Source organism: Manis pentadactyla, chromosome 3 (assembly GCF_030020395.1).
Source record: "Manis pentadactyla isolate mManPen7 chromosome 3, mManPen7.hap1, whole genome shotgun sequence".
In the NCBI taxonomy this organism is placed as follows: Eukaryota; Metazoa; Chordata; class Mammalia; order Pholidota; family Manidae; genus Manis; species Manis pentadactyla.
In genome coordinates this window covers 200,973,276-200,997,830 of record NC_080021.1, presented here as the reverse complement: position 1 = coordinate 200,997,830, position 24,555 = coordinate 200,973,276, and the positions used below count along the sequence as shown (strand labels likewise).

Genomic DNA, 24,555 nt, shown 5'->3' with positions numbered 1-24,555 from the left:
GTTAAACTGTCACTATTTGCAGATGACATGATACTGTACATAAAAAACCCTAAAGACTCCACCCCAAAACTACTAGAACTGATATCGGAATACAGCAAAGTTGCAGGATACAAAATCAACACACAGAAATCTGTGGCTTTCCTATATACTAACAATGAACCAACAGAGAGAGAAATCAGGAAAACAACTCCATTCACAATTGCATCAAAAAAAATAAAATACCTAGGACTAAACCTAACCAAAGAAGTGAAAGACTTATACTCTGAAAACTACAAGTCACTCTTAAGAGAAATTAAAGGGGACACTAACAGATGGAAACTCATCCCATGCTCGTGGCTAGGAAGAATTAATATCGTTAAAATGGCCATCCTGCCCAAAGCAATATACAGATTTGATGCAATCCCTATGAAACTACCAGCAACATTCTTCAATGAACTGGAACAAATAATTCAAAAATTCATATGGAAACACCAAAGACCCCGAATAGCCAAAGCAATCCTGAGAAAGAAGAATAAAGTAGGGGGGATCTCACTCCCCAACTTCAAGCTCTACTATAAAGCCATAGTAATCAAGACAATTTGGTACTGGCACAAGAGCAGAGCCACAGACCAATGGAACAGACTAGAGAATCCAGACATTAACCCAGACATATATGGTCAATTAATATTTGATAAAGGAGCCATGGACATACAATGGCCAAATGACAGTCTCTTCAACAGGTGGTGCTGGCAAAACTGGACAGCTACATGTAGGAGAATGAAACTGGACCATTGTCTAACCCCATATACAAAAGTAAACTCAAAATGGATCAAAGACCTGAATGTAAGCCATGAAACCATTAAACTCTTGGAAGAAAACATAGGCGAAAACCTCTTAGACATAAACATGAGTGACCTCTTCTTGAACATATCTCCCCGGGCAAGGAAAACAACAGCAAAAATGAGTAAGTGGGACTATATTAAGCTGAAAAGCTTCTGTACAGCAAAAGACACCATCAATAGAACAAGAAGGATCCCTACAGTATGGGAGAATATATTTGAAAACGACACATCCGATAAAGGCTTGACGTCCAGAATATATAAGGAGCTCTCACGCCTCAACAAACAAAAAACAAATAACCCAATTAAAAAATGGGCAGAGGAACTGAACAGACAGTTCTCCAAAAAAGAAATACAGATGGCCAACAGACACATGAAAAGATGCTCCACATCGCTAATTATCAGAGAAATGCAAATTAAAACTACAATGAGGTATCACCTCACACCAGTAAGGATGGCTGCCATCCAAAAGACAAACAACAACAAATGTTGGCGAGGCTGTGGAGAAAGGGGAACCCTCCTACACTGCTGGTGGGAATGTAAGTTAGTTCAACCGTTGTGGAAAGCAGTATGGAGGTACATCAAAATGCTCAAAACAGACTTACCATTTGACCCAGGAATTCCACTCCTAGGAATTTACCCTAAGAATGCAGCAATCAAGTTTGAGAAAGACAGATGCACCCCTATGTTTATTGCAGCAGTATTTACAATAGCCAAGAATTGGAAGCAACCTAAATGTCCATCAATAGATGAATGGATAAAGAAGATGTGGTATATATACACAATGGAATACTACTCAGCTATAAGAAAAGGGCAAATCCAATCATTTGCAGCAACATGGATGGAGCTGGAGGGTATTATGCTCAGTGAAACAAGCCAAGCGGAGAAAGAGAAATACCAAATGATTTCACTTATCTGTGGAATATAAGAACAAAGGAAAAACTGAAGGAACAAAACAGCAGCAGAATCACAGAACTCAAGAATGGACTAACAGGTACCAAAGGGAAAGGGACTGGGGAGGATGGGTGGGTAAGGAGGGATAAGGGGGGGAGAAGTAGGGGGGTATTAAGATTAACATGCATGGGGGGGTAGGAGAAAAGGGAGGGCTGTACAACACAGAGAAGGCAAGTAGTGATTCTACAACATTTTGCTATGCTGATGGACAGTGACTGTAAAGGGGTTTATACGGGAGACCTGGTATAGGGGAGAGCCTAGTAAACATAATATTTGTCATGTAAGTGTAGATTAGTGATAGCAAAAAAAAAAAAAAAAAAAAAAGGGCAGTTCCTGTGTGGTAACCTCCAACGAGTTCTACACAAGGGTATAAAGGGCATATAAAAGTGTAGGCAAAGGGTCTGTTTGTGTTTATACAGAGGATCAAAGCCTAATTGGGCTACCCCGAAAATGAACTAAGATACGATATGAAAGAGAACTTCCAACATCAGCACTCTCTGGAAGACTCATGCCAGAAGATGATCATCAAAAAACCCCAACAAAGATCCACGCACTGCTACAGCTGTAGATGCACTCATCCCACCAGTTCCTGGACCTGCCATGGGAATGAGGAAGGAGATATCGAAGCTGGCCTGTGCATACAGTAAACCAACAAAATTGGACTGGATCTATACTGTTGGAACTCAACCAAGAATTTGGAGAAGTGCAAATTGTAGCGCTCCAAAGTCTTACAACTACAAACTATTTATTGTTAAAAGAACATATGGCATGTGAACAGTCCCCAGGAATGGGTTGTTTTAATTTGTCTGATTTCTCTCAGACTGTTCAAGTTCATTTGGACAATATCCACCATATCATAGATAAGTTTTCACAAATGCCTAAGGTGCCTAACTGGTTTTCTTGGTTTCACTGGAGATGGCTGGTAATTACAGATATGCTTTGGTTATGTAACTATACTCCTATTATGTTAATGTGTGTGTGCAATTTAAGTAGTAGCTTAAAACCTATACATGCTGAAGTTACTCTACAAGAAGATATGTCAAAGAAATAATCAATCTTCCCATGTTTTCTTCCACCTGCTACTTCTATAGCTTTTCTTCTTCCTTCCTAATTACAACCCTTAAATAGAATTCGTGCCTCATATCAAATTTACCGAGTATCATAACTCCTCCAAGTGGTAAAGATACCTCAAGACAAATGCTGGGCATAGAAGCCACAGGGCATAAATATGCAAAGAAGTAAAAAGCTAACTTTTTCAAACAATAAGGCTTCTCTCTCACTTACCAACTTCACATTTCCCTGTATGGCCCCGGAAGATGACTGGTTAGCCAGAGACGGGTAAGATTCCTCAAGGGAGGAACAACCTAAGACAGGCACAGTCGCAGGGGGGCCATCAGGTGAGAAATTGGGGATCAACAGAGGTGAGGCTTAGAACCTCACCCCCCCGTTCTGAGAGAAATCTTCTGCATACGTGGATGTTTTATTGCCCTGGTCTAGCTTGGATTAACACATAGTCTACAGGCACACACCTGATCATCTACATGTGCTCTCTTACAACACTAAACTATGTTTTCTACCTTTATCTTGTATCTACCTACCACTTCAGCATTTTATTAAAAATAATAATAATAAAGAGAGAAATGTGGTATCCACATATAAATCAAGTATAAAAAGCAAATGAGTATTCATATTTGAACTGTTTATAGTTCATAATGCATGAGCAAAACCGAAAGTTTCTGTGATGACTGCCCTTGTACTGTTCACTATGTAACTTATTCATTATGTAAGAATTTGTTCTACATGTAAAAACTTGTTTGTTATGCCTCAGAAGATTGGAGACTGACAAAAATTAGGCTTGGGGTGGAATAATGATTGTGCATTGAGCATTGACTCCCCTATACAGAATTTTATTGTCGTTAACAACCATTTGATCAATAAATATGAGAGATGCCCTCACAAAAAAAAAAAAAAAAAAAAAAAAAGGACAGACTTCCAATGGTAAAATAAATTAGTAACCGGGATGTAAGGTATAGCATAAGGAATATAGTCAAGATATTGTAACAGCCTGGTAGGGTGATAGCTGGAACCTAGAATTATGTATATAAATGTTCTATCACTGTGTTGTACACTTGAAACTCATGTAATGTAATACTGTGTGTCAACTACCCTTCAATAAAAAATAGTAAAAAAAATAATAATAATAATAATTTTTAATAGGAAAAATCCTAAACTCTTGAGGCAATTACATTATTAAATGAAATTACAGATTTTATACCTTATCAGTGTATTAACACAGCACTAGAAAAATGCTAAGTATAAAGGAAATACATTGTTATCAGTTTTGTCTGTTAGAGAGAAGCTAGCCAGTTAGCTAAAAAACAGTATGTTACACATCAAGAATATATTAATATAATAAATATATTCATAATAAAATATACTCATTGGCAGAACATATTTATAAAAATACATACTTTTCATTGACTATATTCATATCTATTGAGTATATTCAAAAGGTAAATATAAGAAGACTAGGCCATCATATGACCGTTAAGCTTTCAAAAACAGAACATTCCTTAAAATGCTGATCTTAAGCTAGAATGGAACACATTCAGCTAAAATTTCACAAAAATCTTCAAAGGCTGTTTAAACAAAGTTTTGGTATATCAGTGAATTTGAGTTCGAAAGATTCATCCATTCAGTTGAGAGGATGAATCCTTTTTTGCACTAGTTGTGGAAAACTGGTCTGAAATTATAAAACATCAAAGCCAAAAAACTTGTAATTTTCTAGGGAGAGAAAAAAATCTTGGAAATTTCTCTGTATGTGCTTGTTCTCATCCAGATGCCAGAAAAGGATAACTTTGGTAGATTTCCAAAACTGTAACTTCCCACCTCCACTTAAGCTACATGTGGGGAATATTTTCCCTAAAAATGATTAAAACTGAAGTTTTGTCTAGGAGATAAACTTAAGTTACCCAGAAATTCACTAATGTAGAGCTCCTTGTTTTCTCAAGATGTCAGATAAACAAAGTATATTATTGAACCAGAACTGTCATGAAAACGTTCACAACCTAAGTAATTTAGAAAAGAATTAAGCTCTTTTCAACAAATATGTATCAATTTATCACTATATTATAAGGCAGATAAACTTGAAAAGCTATTAATAATCTTACCTTTTTTTTAACCTACACAGGTATTTGTCCACTCTGATCACGAAGAAAAAAATAGTTCTCAATATAATAACAAAAAAAATCATACTTAAGAATGAATAAGGACTTCAAAACAAGCAAGATAGGAGGAGCAAAGGCTTACTTTTGGACTCTCTTCAAATCTACTCACATAAACAAATGGAGCAGACCAAGAAACAGACCCACACATATGTTCAGCTGGTTTTTTTTACAAAGGTGCAAAAGCAATTCAATGGAGGAAGGATAACTCTTGGAAGGACAGTTCTTTTGACAATCAGTACTGGAGCAGTTGGACATCCATAGGCAAACAATGAACCTCAACCTAAACTTCACACCTTAAATAAAAATTAACATCATAGACTTAACTATAAAACTTAAAACTGAAACACCTGTAGGAAACAACAAAGGAGAAAATTTCTGGGATCTAGGGCTAGGCAAAGATTTCTTAGACTTGATGCACCAAAAGCACAATCCATAAAAGGAAAAATTGGTAAAACTGAAGTAAGAAAACTTTAGTTCTGTGAAAACCCATGAGAAGAGAATTAAAAGATAAGCTATAGATTGGAAGAAAACATTTGCCACATATATGACAAAGGACTAGTATTTAGAATATATAAAGAACTCTCAAAACAGTAAAAAAAAAATCCAATTAGAAAAGGGCAAAAGACATAAAGAGACATTTCACAAACGAGAATACACAGATGGCAAATACACACATGGAAAGATGTGTAACATCAGCCATGAGAGAAACATAAATTAAAACCATAATATCACTACACAAGCATCAGCATGGCTAAAATAAAAAACAGTGACAACAAATGCTGACAAAGATGTGGAGAAACTGCATCCCTACTATATTGCTGGTGGGAGTATAAAATGGCACAGTCCCTCTGGAAAAGTCTGGCAGTTACTTAAAAAATTAAATCATAATTACCATATGATACAGCAATTAGACTTCTGGGTATGTGTCCCAGAGAAATTAAATATTACATTCATTAACAGTTCTATTTGTTAAAACCAAGAAATGGCATCAGCCCAGATGTCCTTCAACAGATGAATGGTAAATAAACCATTGTATACCTATGGGCTACTAATCAGGAATAAAAAGGAACAAACTATTGATGCATGCAACAACCTAGAATCTCCAGGGAATTATGCTTAGTGAAAATGGCCAACACTAAAGGTTACATACTGTATGATTCCATCTATACAGTATTTTTTTACATGACAGAATTTCAGAAACAGAAAACCTACTGAAGGTTATCAACGGTTAGGGAAGGCAGGATGGGAGGAGAAAGGGGCTGGGTAGAAACAGGAACATACACAGGTGACAAAATTGTATTGAATCTAATGCACACCAACAAATGAGTACAAGTAAAAGGGGAAATCTGAATGAAAGTGGTGGATGTATTAATGCCAATGTATTTGTTTGCTACGCTACCATAACAAAATACCATAGACTGGGTGGCTTAAATAACAGAAATTCATTTTCTCACAATTCCGGAGGCTAGAAACCCCCCAAAAAAGATGTTGGTAGATTTGGCTTCTTCTGAAGCCTCTCTCCTTGCTTTCCAGATAGCCTTTTCTCACTGTGCCCTCACATGTCTTTCCTCTGTTGTCTCTGGCATCTCTTTTTGCATCCAAATTTCCTCTTCACACAAGGACATCAGTCAGATTGGATTAGGGCTACCCGGAGAGCCTCATTTTAATTTAATCGCCTCTTTAAGGTACCTAGCTCCAAATACAGTCACATTCTGAGATACTGGGGGTTAGGGCTTCAATATATAAATTTGGGGGGAATACAATAATGTTACCATGAAGGGAAACTGGACAAAGTATGCAAAGAATATATTATCCCTTACAACTACAGGTGAATCTATGATTACATCAGTGGAAAGACACACACACGGAAAACTGGGATAATAAAAGACAAGATGTCCAACAAGATAAGGTCTAGCCCCCCGAACCCCAGAAGAGTGATCGAAGCTAAAGCATCCATGAAAATAGGACTCATACAGACAGGATCAGTATCTGGGCAGGTGAGAGGAGAAAAAGAAGAGTTCTGATATTATAAAATCTGGTGAACAATAAATTACCAACAATACTTTCAAAAAGAGAGGACCCCATTTAAATGATATTGGATCTGAGACAAGTAAAGTTTCTCAGGTTTCTAGAGGAGATGACAAGACCTTGGAGACCTACCAACAAAAAGGCCTTAGGAAGAAAACTGTTGAAATTAAAATCCAAATCAATGAAAGATGATGCTAAGGATAAAGGAGATACAATAAGGAGGCCAATCTCACAGAATATCGAAGAGGAGGAGAAATAAAGAGGACATTTTTTCCTTTATGTTGAAATGTAATATATAACCAGAAGGGAAATAAAAAGTGAACAACTTGCTGATATTCAACAATTTCACAAACAGAATATGCTTATGTAACCACAACCAGATCAAGAAACAACATAACGAGTACCCCAGAAGCCTCCACTTTCTCCTTTCTCGTCACTGCTCCCTTAAGGGTGGCCACTATTCCGGCCTCTAAATTTACTGATATTGCCTGTTTGGGGACTTTATATATATGGAAGCATACAGTATGAACTCTTTTGTGTCTCACTTCATTAGCAACACATGTATCATGAGATTCATACATACTATTGCATATAGTTGTAGATTGCTCATTCTTAATGCTCTAGTATTCCACTGTGTGACTGTCCAATTTATTCATCCATTCTGAGTCAATTTACCTGTGTTATGTAACAAACCATCTGAATATTTAGTGGCTTAAAACAATTACTTATTTCATACAATTCTGTGGGTTATCTGGGCATTTTCTCTCCTAGCTTATCTAGACTTGTTCATGTGGCTGCTTTTGGATGGAGGGTCAAGCTGGAAGGTTAAGGATGGCCTCACTCATACGTCTGGCAGTCAGTACTGGTCATCAGCTATGGCACCTCAATTTTCCTCCATCCGACCTCTCTTACTAGACTATTTCCTTATATTATTGTCTCAGAGCAGTATTTCCCCCCATTGTGGAAGCATTTATCAAGCCTCTGTTGCCCCATACTTGCTAATGTCCCATTAGCCAAAGTAAGTTACACAGCCAAAATCAAACTCTTTGTAGAAAAGGGAAAACACAAGTGTGTAGACACAGGAGATGTGATTTACTTGGGGCCATCAATGTAACGCTCTACCACATATTATACTGATGGTTATTTGGGTAGACTTTAGTTTGGGGCTATTACAAGTATTAATGAAAACATTCTAAGCAGGTATCTTAAAGGGGAATTACAAGATCATAGGATATACACATGAACAGCTTTAGTAAACACTGGCAAACAGCTTTCCAAACTGCATCCACTTACATTTTGGTTCTACTTTCCACTTTTAATAGCAAGTGTATGAGAATTCCAATTACTCTACATTCTTACCAACACTGCGTATTTTTCATCATTTTCATTTAGCCATTCTGATGGGTGTGCAATGGTATCTCATTTTGATTTTAATTGATTGACCATATGTTTAAATACTTCACATAGTGCAACAAAGGAGAAAATTCTGAACCATGAAACTAAGAAAGATATTCCCACCCCCATCATAGAAACCTCCTAAAGTACAGGTAAATCCATCTAATTTAAACATGAACAAGAGAAAAGAATGCATTGTAATCCTATGAAAGGTACTGTGACTTAAAAAAAAAAGGTTGGAAATAAAAAAGAACCAATAGCCAATGAAGGCACATCACAAAAATACAGCCATAAAGCGGATGAGAACTGTAATACAATTTTTCAGAAATTAAGAATATAACAGAAGCTATGAAAAGACGTATAAACTGGAAATAGAAAATCTAAATAAAAGAAAGGAGAATGGCCAAATAACAGAAGCATTTTACAAACAGAAATGATACCATTCAGGGCAGAGAACAGGAAAGAAAAAAAAATTCAGAAAGGAAGACAAAACTAGAAAGACTAGACTACAGATACCATGGGAAGTGCACTAAAGAGACTAAAGAAAAAAAAGAAAAAAATACAGAAAAAAAGCAAGTATTAAAAAATAAGAATTTGAAGAAAGGTATAGATAAAGAGACAAGCAAAGAACATTGAACATACATGTACTAGGAGATTCCCCAAAAAGAAAATGAAGCAGATAAATACTAAAATCTGTAATTGATAAAAAAAAAAAATTCATGAAAAAATATTTGAGCCAACATAATAAAACACATTGTGTATTTGGAAAAATTAACTGAGAACAGACACTACACATTCTAGTAAAATTATTGGCATTCAAAGATTAAGGAAAAAATCCTTTGAGCATCTAAGCAAACAGATACTAAGTCACTTTAAAAAGGAAAGAAAATCATATTGGTATTAGACTCTCAAAACAACACTTTTTACCAGAATACAATAGAGTAGGACTTAGCAAACTAAGGTTGTGGACCAAATCTAGGCCACTGTCTAGTTCTGTAAATAAAATTTCATTAGAACACAGTCATACTTGTTCATTTACATAATCTCTCTTACTGCTTTTGCACTGCAATGGCACAGTTAAATAACTGTGACATGCCCACAAAGCCTATAATAATTACTGTTTGGCCTTTTACAGAGTGAGTTTGCTAAATCCTATAACAGAGTAACAAATTTATGAGGAAAGGAAATGTGAGCCAAGTACTTATATTCAGCCAAAATAACCTTCAAATATAAAAGCCAGAGATAAAGTTTTAAAGATGAAAGACATGAGATACTATTCACATGAGCCATTTATGAGAATTCAATGAGCTTCAGACCATCAGATGATGATTACAGAACACTTAGCACAAGGACTTGTACTGCCCACTGAATATATTTAACTGTAGAAACAAGTCAATGATGGGCAAATGTGACAGAGTAGTGTATCATTTGTAAGGGGCAAAAAGATAGAACTCAGAAATCTTGGGGAACAGGAACTGACTGGTCTAAAGGCTTGTTATATATGGGAGATGGGACGGAGAATAAAATAGGATTCACAGATAACTCCTAAATTTCTGGACAGAGACAATGGATGGAAGGTAGCACCATTTACTAAGCTAAGGAATATGAGAAAAGACAGATTTGAAGAGAAGGATAAGTCAAGTTTTGAGCATGCTCAATGTGAAATGCTTGTGGAATATCAAGTGCCTATGTTCAGTTGGTAGCTGTATACATTGAATACTTCCCAGAAGTATGAAGTCTCATAACAAGAAAACAGACCTTTTAATATGTGGTGATTATGCCTTAAATAATGCAGTGATAAAATTTCTTAAAATAGTCAATATTTACGAGGGAAAAAGGGAAAACATTTACAAGGTAAAACTAAACAGACACAATATTTGCAATTACAAAAAGGACAGAAAAGGTTAAAGCAATGTCAGTTTTGATGAAAACCAATAAGAAAGAGAATCCAACCAAGATGTGTCCTATTTCTGAAATGAAACTTAACTAAAAAGGTAAATAATCCAAAAATAATCCAGTCAAGCAAGGAAAAGTAAAAATGGAAGCAATTTTGGATAGTTCTCTAGAATTCAGAAGAATTAAAAAAATATATTTCAGTTAACAGAATCCTTGATGATAAACAAAAAAACATTTCTAGGCATCAAATGAAAAGATATTTGCAATTGGTATTAATGGAATTCTGGTTCTTTACACGTTTTTTTCTTAAACAAACATAATAATTACTAGCAATTGCATACATCATTATTTTTTGCCCTGCATCCAGAGCTACAGTGGCCACAGATTTCACTAGGGGAATGAGGTGAAGAGGAAAGCTATTCTCCACTTGCAGCTACCTAAAGAGACTTGCTCCCCTGGTCCTGAGCAGGCCAAAGTTCAGGCAGATCAGAGGGAAAAAATGCTAGAGTAAAAATGTTCACTTTTTACATGTTTAACCTCTTTTAAAGTTTCTTAAATGTTTCAATGGCTTAAATTTTTTGAAGTTCCAGGTCACACTAAGCTGCACAATTTAGTCTTTTGAGACATATATGTTACTTTTCTCTCAAAACAAAAGGACCAATTACTAATTGGTCATAGACCACATCCCTCTGTTTTCTACATTATTTTAAGTGCGATAAAGTGTTTCTGAAATACATCTTTATCACTACAGCCATGTCAAAAGGCTCTCCAAATGTTTAAGACTTTAAAAAACAAACTTGAATACTGCTGCATAGCTTGCTTTTCTCCAGAAAAGCATATTAAATTTGTTGACACTGGATACAAAATAAAATTCAAAAATTTGCATTTTCAGTACTTTTGGTTTCTTGACCTTTATTTGAATTTGAGACTAAGCTTTACCAAACAACAGAATTCGCAGTGTAACTAGTCAACCACAGTCCTCATTATGGAATCTATGCAGTGCATTTGTTACCTAGGAAACAGACCAGAGCACAGGCAGAGTGCAATTTCAGTATAGCAAAAGAATTCTCCAATCATGCTGGTAAATAAAGTCCGTAAATCAACTAATCAGAAGCATCAGAGTCAGAAGTATCACATAAGAGCTAAGCTCTGTGGAAACTTTTATAAAGGAAAAAAAAAGAAACCTGTGAGTCTTCTTCGGGCAACTATGTAGATCTCGAAAGTAAATATTATGAACAGGTTTCTTTACAAACACAAACTGTCAGAAAATAAACTGTTCAAAATAAATGGCTTCCCTCCAATCTTCAGCTTCTCTATTTTTGACAGTATTTAAGAGAAAAAGCTTCTTTAGAGCCAGCCTCATACATCTGGTGGTAGAATATTAATCCAAGAATGAATTCTGCATTTTCGGCAAGCAGCAACGGTTTGTGCTTTCTTAAACAATGAAGAACTATAAAGGCTGGAATGAGAGGTCACTGTGCACACCTCTCAGTGAGAACAGCCTCCCAGCAGGCTACAAAAACTACACGAAAAAATGGACCTGAATTTCTTATCTGTTAAAAAGAATAAAATTGTGACTTTTCAGCTTTCCATTTGGTTATTACTAATAAATATATTGGTCATTTGAGGGTTCCAGGTAACCTAAAATGGCCATTTTGGGTTTCCTTTAATGCTACCACACTGATAACTAACAAACAGGAAAAGGATAGAAAAGTCTATGGATTTTAAACCTATCAAATTTAACTGCGGACAGCTTAGTGTTTAAAAAAAAGAAACTGGTAAATGTCACATTACATTACTCAGCTATATTTAAAATCTAACTTTACACAAATTAAGGATTTCTGGAAGTAGTGTTTATTTGTCATAGTCTCAAAACCAGCAAAAAAACTTCAACTATGGAAAGTGAAAAATAATTTATATGCCTTCCTCAACCTACGAGAAGGGAAATGAGTTGAAATTATGTAAGGTTCTCTGGATTGCTTCTGATTACACTAAAAAATTATTGTTTATTATACAAAAACCAAAAAATTCATATCTACATATCACAGCCAAAAATAAAAACAAAAACAAAAAATTAGTTGTCATCTTTTAGCCAGTCCTCATAATCTCTTTAGCCAAACCCATTATATAGACAGCACACTGCCAATCCCAGAAAATTGTTAGGCACAACTACAACTCTACAAAGCAATTCTCAACACAGGCCACACTCTCTTAATGCTTAGTTCACACAGCAACTTTTTGTTAAACCATATCCCTGCAATCAACAGCCCTGTAAATAAATACAAAAATAAGCAAATCAAGTTATTAGTTTATCTTTTTAAAATATTTCTAAGAATCGATGAAGGGTGTTTTCCAAGAGCTGAAAACTGGAGTGTTTTCAAACTCCATTCCACCTTTCATGATAAAGCCTGAACAAATTTCAGTACCTATCCTCTTTGGGCCATCCTTACTGGAAAAGGAAGAGGAGCCTTGCTGAAGGGCCTATCAGCACTTGGCTCTATGCACTGAGCTGGGTGCAGATTTTAAATTCATGTATCTAATCTAGCCCAGAAATCAAAGCAGGGGTAACATTTGATCAACTCAAAGGGGTTGGCAAGACCAATGTTAGATGTAGCCTCCTCTAGGTTTTAAGTGTACAAAAACGTACATTCCAGGCATTTACAAAATTAGACATGCAATAATATTTATCTGTTAATGTAAGTAGGGCAAGAATCTAGGATATATATTTTCTCCTAGAAAAAGACCACTATTTTAGGCATACTGTCTCCTCTTTATAACAAAAACCTATTTGCCTAATTAAAAGTGCACTAAATTGTACGTTGTTTTCTGATGAATTTCTGTATCTTACTTGATGAAAACTTACATAACAAATATTGTTCCACCATGTTTTTTTCCTTCATTTACACAATTTTTTAAGCCTCTGTTATCTACAAAAAGCTGTACATATAAATGAATAGCTCCAAAACTGTTTTCAATCTCCTTTGTAACCACCAAATTTAAGTTTCTTACTGTGAAGTCTTACACAAAAGGAAAAAAAGTTTCCAGAAGTAAGCAGCAAATTGAGATCAATAAAAGATAAATATCCAACCTGAATTAAAAATCTGAATCTGTAAAAATAATTTTGTGGGTGTTTATTCAACTTTATTTACTGTTTGAGTATCTCCAAATACCCATCAACTGTTCATAAGAAACTCAGCCAGATAAATAATATAAATCAGAAATATTTATCACCTATGGTATTCTTCAAAAACACTCAATCCGATATTTTGGATATATGTATCACATAAATACGAAGAACAAAATAGAGACAGTACTACCGCAGAGAGAAAAAACATCAGTTCTAACATTCATGTTCTCTCCATATGTTGTGAAGGATCTCATATCTTAAACAAGCAAAAATAAAGGTTTCGGCCTGGGCGGAAAGCTAGATAATTGTTTACTGCATTCCAATGTAACCTCCACCGTGGAAGCTGTCACTATCTGACTCGCTTGTTAACCGTTTAACAGAGTAGCAGGGCCTGACATGCTTATCTTAAGGAGTCTGGGAAATAACAAAACTTTACTCCCGAACTTTAACATACACATACATGTAAAAGTCGCAGCCGTATTCTTTTATTTTTTACCTTTAAGTCCCTACCTAACCTTAAACAAATAAAATTAAAACGCAAGCAAGCAAGCCACCTGAAAACCAAAAACATTCTTTGATTTTGGTTTGATTTTGATTTGATTTGGTCAGCCCAACGTCCTTCTTCCCAGGAGAATACATTTCTCGATGTATTTGATAACAAACACAAATCGCTGTGCGCAGCCTCAGAAGAGGCGGGGGTGGGGGAAACAAGAGCCTTTCGGAGAAAGCCCTCCTCCGTTAGAAACAATAAATAAGGAACCCAAGCGATGCACGTTCCTTCACACACGCCCCAAACGCACCTCAGCGTGCCTCCCGCGAGAGAAGCAAGTCGGGCAAAGCTCGAACCACTTCTCTCCCTCTCTCTCCATACCTATCCCAAGACTTGGAAACTAAGGGGGCAGATCTTTTCTTTCTCCTTCCCGCCTTCTTTCCCACCTCAAACAGACCCAAGAGCCGGAGCAGGCGAGCCAGACGCACGCAGCGCGCCCGCGGCCACAGGAGATGCCGGGCGGTGGGGCGGCCCGGGAAAGGCAGCCAGAGCCGCGGCCGCCGGCGCTCGCTCCCGGAGCCCGCCTGGCCGCCCGGGCTCTCCAGCCCTCACACCTCCAAGCCCGCCGTCGCCGGCCGCGTCCGGCCGCCAGGGGCTCTGCCCTGACTCGGCCTTCCCCACCGCACCTCCCACCCCCCGAGGAGACAAAAGGAGGGTTCAGCCAGGTCACCGCTTGGCCACCGAAGAGGAGGCAGCGCGGACCCCGGCGCGGCCGCCCCCCACACAAAGGGGCTCCCCGGCCCAGGTCGCAGCGTCGGCGCGCTCGTCCCCGCCCCGCGCGCGGGTGCTCACCCACCTGCAGGTGTCTGTGCGTCTGTCCATAGGAACGCGGGCGGCTCGGGGGCCTGCGGGAGCCGGGCAGCCCGGGCTGGACGGGGCGGGACGGGGGAAGGCGGGAAGCGGCCGGAGGGCCGGGGAGCGGAGGCAAGCGGAGCGGGGAGGCGCCGGACGGGCGGCCGACGGAGGCGCGGGGCGGGAGCGGGGCGCCAGCCTGGCTCGGCCGACCCGCGCGCGCCGCTCCGAGCGCCCCGGGCTCCGCGCGCCCGGCTCGGAGCGCGGCGAGCGGGGGGCGGGGGGCGGGGCTCGGGGGGCGGAGCCGGCGAGCGGGGCGGGGGCTCGGACCCCTGGCTCCAGCCGGCACCGGAAACGCGCTGTGGTCCGCGAGACCCACAGGAAGTGTGTAACGACACCTCCTACGACGTACACCAAGCTCGCGTTCGTCGCTGCCCAAGGTGGTGTGGACCGACTCCCCACCCACCGCGCCGCACACCCACGCGCACGAGCTCGGTGTCTGCACCACTACAGGTGTGGAACCCACGATCCCCGCTACCGTCTGAAGTGGGCAGCACCCCTTCCGGCCACAAGCGTGGGGGCGCAGTTCCCGGTGCCCCCCGGAGCTCCGTACAGCTCCACCTAAACGCAAGGAGCAGACCTCCTCGCAAGAACCGCTCTGTTCATCAGTTGTGTGACACCTGTTTTAAGGCACTGAGTCGAGTCACCTTCACCGCTAGGCATGTGCAAGAACAACTCCGACGGACAGACGTACTTACCCACAGTCACTGCTGCCCAGTGGAAGTTCCTAACCCAACTGCAACACATGCACCCATCCTGTGGAGCGAGCCGGGCCTCTTTCTGACACCTAAAGCACACCGAGACCGGGGAAGCACACAACAATACTACCTACACGGCTCGGCACAGCAGAGGTAAGACCGGACTTGCTGCATGCTGCCTGGGCGCTCTGCACCTTTATTTTACCTAGCAAACGCTTTCATAACACTGTTCTCTGGGGTTTATACTAAATGCTTAGTGAGTATTAATTTATTTAATCCTGAGAGTTCTATAAGGTGGGTGTTGTTAAGCATTGCTCTTTCATGGATGAGGAAACCGAGGCACAGAAATTAGGAAATATGCCCAAGATCACATAGTAGCTGGAGGAACCCAGATTCATCTTGGGCAGGCCGACTCCAGACTCCATGCACTTAACTCTGCTACATCACAGCACTAAGCATGTCCGAAATAATAATGATGGTAATAAATAAGGTTTAAAGCATATGTCAGCCATATGTAGTGCTCACATATTGGCCTCATCCTAACTGTGACAGAACCTCAGTCCCTTCTATACTTAGGGTAGGTGAAGGGAAAGAAGAAAATGACCCAGGCAAAAAAAAAAAAAAAAAAAGACTAACTTCTGAACAAAGGAGAAAGGATTAACACCTTGATCTAGCAACACTCCTTCTGGTCTAGGATAAATTTTTTAAAAAACAACTGTAAACATTTTTGACAAAACAATGTCTATCCAATAACCCCTCTCCCCCAACAACAAAAAAGGCAGTTAATTGCCACATATTTCAAATATGTAATCCTTTGGAGATAATTGGAACCCTGTGTACTGCGGTGGAAATGTGAAATGGTGCCGCCACTATGGAAAACAGTATGGAGGGTCCTCAAAAAACTAAAAATACAATTACTGTATGATCCAGAAATCTCACTTCTGGGTAAACATCCAAAAGAATTTCAAGCAGAAACTTGAAGAGACATTTGCACACCCATATTGACTACAGCATTTTTCACAATAGCCAACAGGTAGAAGCAGTCCAAATATTCATGGATAGATGAATGGGTAAACAGAACGTGGCATGTGCATATAACAGAATAATATTCAGCCTTAAGGAAAGAAATCCTGTCTAGTGCTACAATGTGGATGAACCTTGAGGACATTATGCTAAGTGAAATAAACCAGTCACAAAGGGACAAATGCTATATGATTCCACTTATATGAGATACCTAGAGCTCTCAAAATCATGGAAACAAGTATTACGGTGGTTGCCAAGAGGGAGGGAAATATGGGAAATTGTTCTCTGAGTATAGAGTTTCAGTTCTGCAACATGAAAAAGTTCAAGAGATTTGTTACACAACAATGTGAAGTGTATAGTTAACAGCACTGAACTGTACACTTAAAAATGGTTATGAGGGTTTTATATGGGTTTTTTTACCATAATTAAATTTTAAGCACAATCCCATTTGTTTAAAGGATATTTCCATCATGGTGAATTTTTTTACTGATGCAGTCTTCCAGCTATGATGGATACCTTGTTGAACAAATTAATTTTCCCACTAAAAACTACAAAAACTAGATTAGAAAAAAGGAAAAAGCTATTGAAAACACTTTAGAGTAACTGATGCAACCCAGACAAGAGTCCCAAAATCCCAGGAAGCGTGAAACATTGAAGTGAACCCTATATTCTCAGCCACGTTTTTCTTCTCAGGACATTCTTGATTTCTGTCTAAGTCTAGAGAAAACAAACAGGGAGAGGCATCCTAGAGCTTAAGACAGTCTGATTGGGCTAGAGATAGAAAATTTGGAGGTCAAATCTGTCAAGTCAGGACTTGAGAGGCCAAGATCCTTTACAAAAGGCAATCTCAGAAAAAGGAGTCAATCACTCTACATGCCATTTCCCCTCAAAGCAGTGCTGACTCCTATCCTGCACATGCAAGGGGCAAGAAGCCAGGAAACTAAGCAGAAAGCAGATGCTAAGAGAAAAAAAAAAAATCTGAGCAGAAATCTTTGGCAGTCTCATGGTGCTAGAAAGAAATAGGAAGCAGGAGCCCTGGTAAAAACTTCAGACTTTCAGTTGAGACCCTTGAAGAATGACATCCTGAGAGTAAATGCAAATGAGAAAGAGCACTAATGATGCTTAAAACAGCCTTGAACTATTTCAGTCCCTGGTTAGATCAAGGTGATCTTTCCATTTATCTATCTTACTATAAGAAGTAAATAAATTGGCTGCTCATCTCTGGAGCATGCCATACTCCCTCCCTGAGCATATACTTTTGCCTTATTAAACTATTCTTGTATGAGAAAATTTTTTAAAAAGAAAATAAATCTTTGGTTGAAGAGCCTTTATATTTTTCATACACAATGTCTGGCATTACCAAACATGCTAAGAAAAAAGCCTGGTTAACCAAAACAGAAGTCAAGAGGAAAAAAGATAATACAGCCATATGCACATTATCCAGATATTGTAGTTATTAGATGTAGCCTTTAGAATAGCTATGAATATGTTCAAGAACATAAATAACAGAATGGAGAATTTCACTACAGAGCTAAAATCTTGAAAAAAGATCAAATAGAGCCAGTTGGAAAATGCAAATCAGAACCACAGTGAGATATCACTACACACTCACTAAGATGGTTATAGTAAAAAAGACAGACATCAACAGGTGTTAGTAAGGATGTAAAGAACTGGAACCCTCATTTACTGCTAGTGAGATTGTAAAATGGTACAGACACTTTGCAAGACAGAATTTCTTCAAAAAGTTACATATAAAATTAGCATATGACTCAGCAATTCTTCTAGGTATCTCCCCCAAAAAAGTGAAAACGTGTCCACACAAAATCTTGTAGGTGAATGTCCTTAACAGTATAATTTATAATGGTAAAAAAGTGGAAACAACCCAAATGTGCAATAACTGATGAATGAATAGATAAAACGTAGTGTATCCATCCAGTGGAATATTATTCAGTCACACAAAATAATGAAGTACTGCTGATACATGCTACAACATGGATGAACCTTGAAAACATTATGCTATGGAAAAGAAGCCAGTCATGAAAGACCATATATTTTATGGTTCTATTTATGTGAAATGTCCAGAGAGAATTAAAATTCTTATATTCTACAGGGATAGGGAAGGCTAGGAAGTGACTGCCTTGTAGTCATTTGGTGGTTTCTCAGATAAACATATGGTCAATTATATATACTTTTAAGTTCCACTAACTTTTTGGTGTTTTATGTGAATAAAACACTTTCCATTAACCTTACAATAATGGAACCCTCAATTTTATATTTTTCATTTCTAAAGCTCTATTATGATCTTTTTAAAATCTGTATTTTTCAACAAATGATGCTGGAACAATCAGATATCCCTAATCAGAAAAATTTAATTTGATCCACACCTTACACCATGTACAAAAATTAAGTTGAGATGGATAATAGACCTAAATGCAAAACTTAAAACTATAAAACTTCCAAAAGAAGTTTTTGGTTAGACAAAAATTTCTTAATTGTGACACCAAAAGCATGACCCATAAAAGGAAAAAAAAATTGATAAATTGAACCAAAAATTAAAAATTTTTGTTATTCCTAAATCACTGATAAGAGAATAGAAATACAAATCATTGAAAGGGAGAAAATATTTGCAAATATCTGATAATGATTTGTATCCTGTCTATAAAAAGTGCTTCCTAAGTTCAACAATTAGAAAACAAACAGCGAAATAAAACATGGGTAAAAGATTTGAGCAGACACTTCACCAAGAAGATACACACGTCACATAGCATATGAAAAGATGCTCAACATCATCAGGGATATGAGAATTAAAATATAATATGATACCACAATACACTTAGAATGGCTAAAATTTAAAAGAGTAAGTGTATCAAGTGGAGAAAATGTGGAGAAGTTTAATCCTGTACATTGCTAGTGGAATGTAAAGTGTACAATCACTTTGGAAAAAAGTTTGGCAATTTCTTAAATATATACCCACCATAGGATCCAGCCATTCCATACCCTTCCATACAAGACCATACAAGGACTCAATGTTCATAGCAGCTTTATTTATAATAGCCTAAAGCTGCAAAAACCTGAATGTCTGTCAACAGGTAAATGCATAAACAAATTGTGGCATATCCATATAATGGAAAACTACTTAGCAGTAATAAAAGGAATGAACTATTGATACATGTAACATGAATAAATCTCACAGTAATTGTCCAAATTGAAAGAAGCTGAACAAAAAAGAGCATACACTGTATGACCCCATTTATATAATTGTAGGAAAATGAAAACTAATCTTAAGTGATGAAAAACAGATCAGTAGTTGTGGAAATGGGGTGGAGGATGGGCATAAATAACTACAGAGGAGTAGGAGGAAAATTTTGTATATATTCATGTTTAGGTAGTTGGTGATGGATATGTTCACAGTGCCATCAATAGTAAACATATGGGAGGTAAATTTAAAAGACTTCTGTAGTCTTTAAAAAGTTAATTCACTGTTTAACAAAAATTAATACATTGTAGTTTAGAACATGGAAATAAAATATGATAAAAATAATACAAAGGATGCAAATGGGAAATAGAAAGTTGTGTGACATTCTTGCGTTACATGGAAGGCAGAATGAAATGGAAAAAGGTTGGAGAAGAAAAAGATATACAAAACAGATGGGGAAAATGCAAGATAATAATTAACAACCTTCCAAACATTAAGCACCAGTCAAGATGGGTTCACTGGTGAATTCTAACAAACATTTAAGGAAGGAATTGTACCAATTCTTTACAGTCTATTTAAGAGTATGGAAACAGAGAAAATACGTCTAACTCATTCAGTGAAGCCAGCACTACCCCATACCAAAACCAAAGACGTCATAAGAAAAGAAAACTATAGACCATTATCTTTTATGAACATAGATGGAAATATCCTCCACAAAATATTAGCAGATTGAATCCAGTGATGTATAAAAAGAATTACTTACCTCAAGTGTTCTTAGCCTATTCAGACTATCTTAACAAAATACAGATCTTCCTTAACTTACACTGTTATGTCCCAATAAACCCATTAAGTTGAAAATATCTTAAGTAGAAAAATGCATTTAATATACCTAATCTTCCAAACATCATAGCTTAGCCTAGCCTACCTAAAACATGCTCTGAACACTTACATTAGCCTACAGTTGGGCAAGTTATGTATCACAAAGCCTATTTTATAATAAAGTATTGAAAATATATAATTTATTGAATACTGTACTAAAGGTGAAAAATGGAATGGTTGTGTGGGTACAGAATGATTTTAAGTGTATCCATTGTTTATCCTTCTGATTGTGTGGCTTACTGGGGGCTACAGCTCACTGCTTGCTGCCCAGCATCACAAGTGGGCATCATACTATATATCCATAGTCTGGAAAAAGATCAAAATTCAAAATTTGAACTGAGTTTCTACTAAATGAATATCACTTTTACACCATCATTAAGCTGAAAAATCACAAGTTGAACCATCATAAGTTGGGGACCATCTGTACCAGAGACTGGGTAGCTAATAAACAACAGAAATTTATTGCACACTGTTCTGGAGTATAGGAAGTCCAAGACCAAGGCACTGGCAGATTCAGTGTATGGTAAGGGCCTGATTTCTGGTTAATAGATGATGTCTTCTTGCTGTGTCTTCACCTGGTGGAAAGGACCAGCTAGCTCCCTGAGGTCTCTTTTATAAGGGCATTACTCCCTATCATGAAGTCCCCACCCTCATGACCTGTTAACCTCTAAAAGGCTTTACCTCCTAATGTCATCATCTTGGATGTTAAGATTTGAAACTTGGAAGGACACAAACATTCAGACCATAAAAACAACCAAGTGGGATTTATCCCAGGTATGTAAGGCTGGTTCAACATTCGGAAATCAGTTGATATAATCTACCACACAACAGGCTAAAGAAGAAAAATCACATGATCAGTACATGCAGAAAAAGCATTTGACAAAACCCAACACCCACTCATGATAAAATTTCACAATAAACCAGGAAGAGAGGGCAACTCCCCAACTTGATAAATAATATATACAAAAAACATATAGCTAACATCATACTTAATGGTGAGAAACTAGAATCTTTCACACTAGATCATGAGAAAAGCAAGGATGTCACCTCTCATTACTTTCAACATCACACTGGAAGTCCTAATAGAGTAACACAAGAAGAGAAAATAAAAAGCATACAGATTGGGAAGGAACAAATAAAACTCTCTGGTCACAGAATACATAACTGTCTATGTAGAAAATCTAAAAAAATTGACCAAAAAAGAAAAACCCTCTTGGAACTAATAAATGATTATAGCAAGGTTGTAGGAAACAAGGTTAATATATAATTCCATCACTTTCCTATATACCAGCAATAAAGAAGTGAAATTTGAAATTTAAAATACATCACCACTTACATTAGCAACCTTAAAAACTGAATACTTAGGTACAATTCTAACCAAACATGTACAAGACCTATATGAGGAAACCTATAAAACTCTGATGAAAGTTATTGAAGAATTAAGTAAATGAAGAGGTATTTCATGTTCATAGATTGGAAGACTCAATATTGTCCCATATTGTTATATAGATTCAATACAATGCCAACCAAAATCCTGGAAAGTTATTTTGTGGATATTGACAAAGTAATTTTAAAGTTTATGTGGAAAGGCAAAAGACCCAGAATAGCCAACTCACTATTAAAGGAGAAGAACAGAGTTGAAGGACTGATAGTACCTGACTTCAAGACTTAATATAAAGCTACAGTAATCAAGTAGTGTGGTATTGGTAAAAGAAAAAACAAATCAGTGGAAGAGAATAGAGAGCTAGAAATAAAACCACATAAATATAGTCAACTGATCTTTGACAAAGAAGCTTTTTTTAAAACTTAAAATTTTTATTTATTTTGTATTGAGGTATGTGCAAAATGCACAAATCTTAGTGTACAGCTTGGTGAATTTTGACTCATATATACACTCATGTAACAACTGCCCAGATCCAGATATCAAACATGCTAATTTTTTTTCCCTTCACCTATTTCACTCATCCCTCACCCCCCTGCCCCTAAGGTGACCACCAGTCTGTTCTCTGGGTGACAAAGGATCTTTTGAACTTTTTCAACAAACAGTGCTGCAACAACTGGATATACATGTGCAAAAAAAAAAAATCTGAACAGACTTTACACCTCTCACAAAAATAACTCAAAATGGATCACAGGTCTGAATGTAAAACACAAACTATAAAACTTCTGGAAAATAACGTACGAGATAACCTAGAAGAACTTGGGTATGGCAATGACTTATTAGATATAACACCAAAGGCATGATCCATGAAAGAAATGATTGATAAGCTGGCCTTCATTAAAATAAACTTCTTTGTGAAAGACTGTCAAGAGAATGAAGAAAGTCACAGACTGGAAAAATAAAATACTTGGAAAAGATATCTGATAAAGGACTATCATCCAAAATGTATAAATAACTCTTAAAATGCAACAATAAGAGAACCGGATTTAAAAATGGGCTAAGACCTAACAGACCAAAGATTCAAAGTGAACCTCACCAAAGACTTAGAAGCAAGCATATGAAAAGATGTTCATCCTATGTCATTTGGAAATTGCAAATTAAAATAATGTGATAACCACTACACACATATTAAAATGACCAAAATCCACAGAACCGACAATACCAAATGCTAGCCAGGATGTAGGGCGACAGGAACACTCATTCATTGCTGGTGGGAATGCAAAATGGTACAACCACTTTGGAAGACAGTTTGGCAGTTTCTTAACAAAACTAAACATACTCTTACTACACAATCCATTTATTTTTCTTTCTACAATTTGCCACCCTAGAGACCCAAAAATCTTTTTCATTTGTCTTGATACTGCTCTGTAAGTCCGGGGCCAGGAAATCCCAGGGCAAAATACCTCTAAAAACCAAAATCAGTCAAAGGGAGAAATAAAGTTTAAAATCCGTTTATTGCTCACAAACTGCATTCTGGGGCCTTGTCTCTTTCCTGCTCTAGCAGAAGCAAAACCGGCCCTCCCCCTCACCTTCAGGTACCGATAAGCCCTCTGTTACCCAGGTAATTGCCCATTGATATGGAGATGAACTTCTCTCCACTCCTGAGGAATGATGCAAATGCACTAAAGCCATACTTCTCTCCACCCTTGAGCACCTGTTGATATGCATATGTACTAAAGCCAGGCGAAATATTCTGGAAACATAACAATTTTACCCACAGCTGTAAAAATGTACATAGGTATTCAGAGGTGGAAAGAAGTACGGCTTTAGTGCATTTGCATCATTCCTCAGGGATGGAGAGAAGTTCATCTCGGTATCAGTCGGTAATTACCTGGGCAACTGAGGGCTTATCTGTACCTGAGAGGGAAGAGGGAGGGCCGGTTTTGCTTCTGCTGGAGCAGGAAAGAGAGGGCCTGGGACTGCAGTTTGTGAGCAATAAACAGATTTTAAACTTTATTTCTCCCTTTGACTGATTTCAGTTTTTAGAGGTATTTTGCCAGGGATTTCCTTTCCCTGGACTTACAGTTAAGATGTTATATAAGCTCAAGTTCTGACCACCCCTCATCTGAATGCTGCTATGTATATGTACAAGGCACATGTTAAAAAAAGTTCTTTCCAATTTTCTCTTATTCATCTATCTTTTGTTAGTCTAGTTTACAGGGCCCCAGCTGAGAACTTAAAATAGATAAAGGAAAAAGATATTTTTCCTTCTGCTTGAGGATTATTTAAGAGCACTATATAAGAGGATTTGTTGAAATACAGTATTACTAGCAACAAACCATCCTAAAAATGTCTAAAGAACTTCACTCAATTACTAAAAAATCCAAAGGCATAATTTCCCTCCACACTTTTCCATTGGCTTCTGGGCAGCACAAAAAATGGCCATTCAAAACTTCTGGTAAGATCTACAACTTGACTGCATTTAATGGAGAAGATCCAAGACAAGGGAACATGTGAGTCCATTGAGGCAG

At 37.6% G+C, this 24,555-nt stretch overlaps 1 protein-coding gene across 2 annotated transcripts in view; it reads right to left on the bottom strand.

Annotated features, from left to right (window-relative positions):
• KIAA1958 (KIAA1958 ortholog) overlaps positions 1–14,927 on the bottom strand; it is a 192,323-nt gene extending 177,396 nt beyond the window's left edge. For both annotated transcript variants that reach the window (XM_036915641.2, XM_036915642.2), the window contains exon 1: positions 14,792–14,927. The gene's annotated coding sequence lies outside the window, so the exon portion shown is untranslated. The remainder of the gene's footprint in view (positions 1–14,791) is intronic.
• Positions 14,928–24,555: the final 9,628 nt, after the last annotated feature.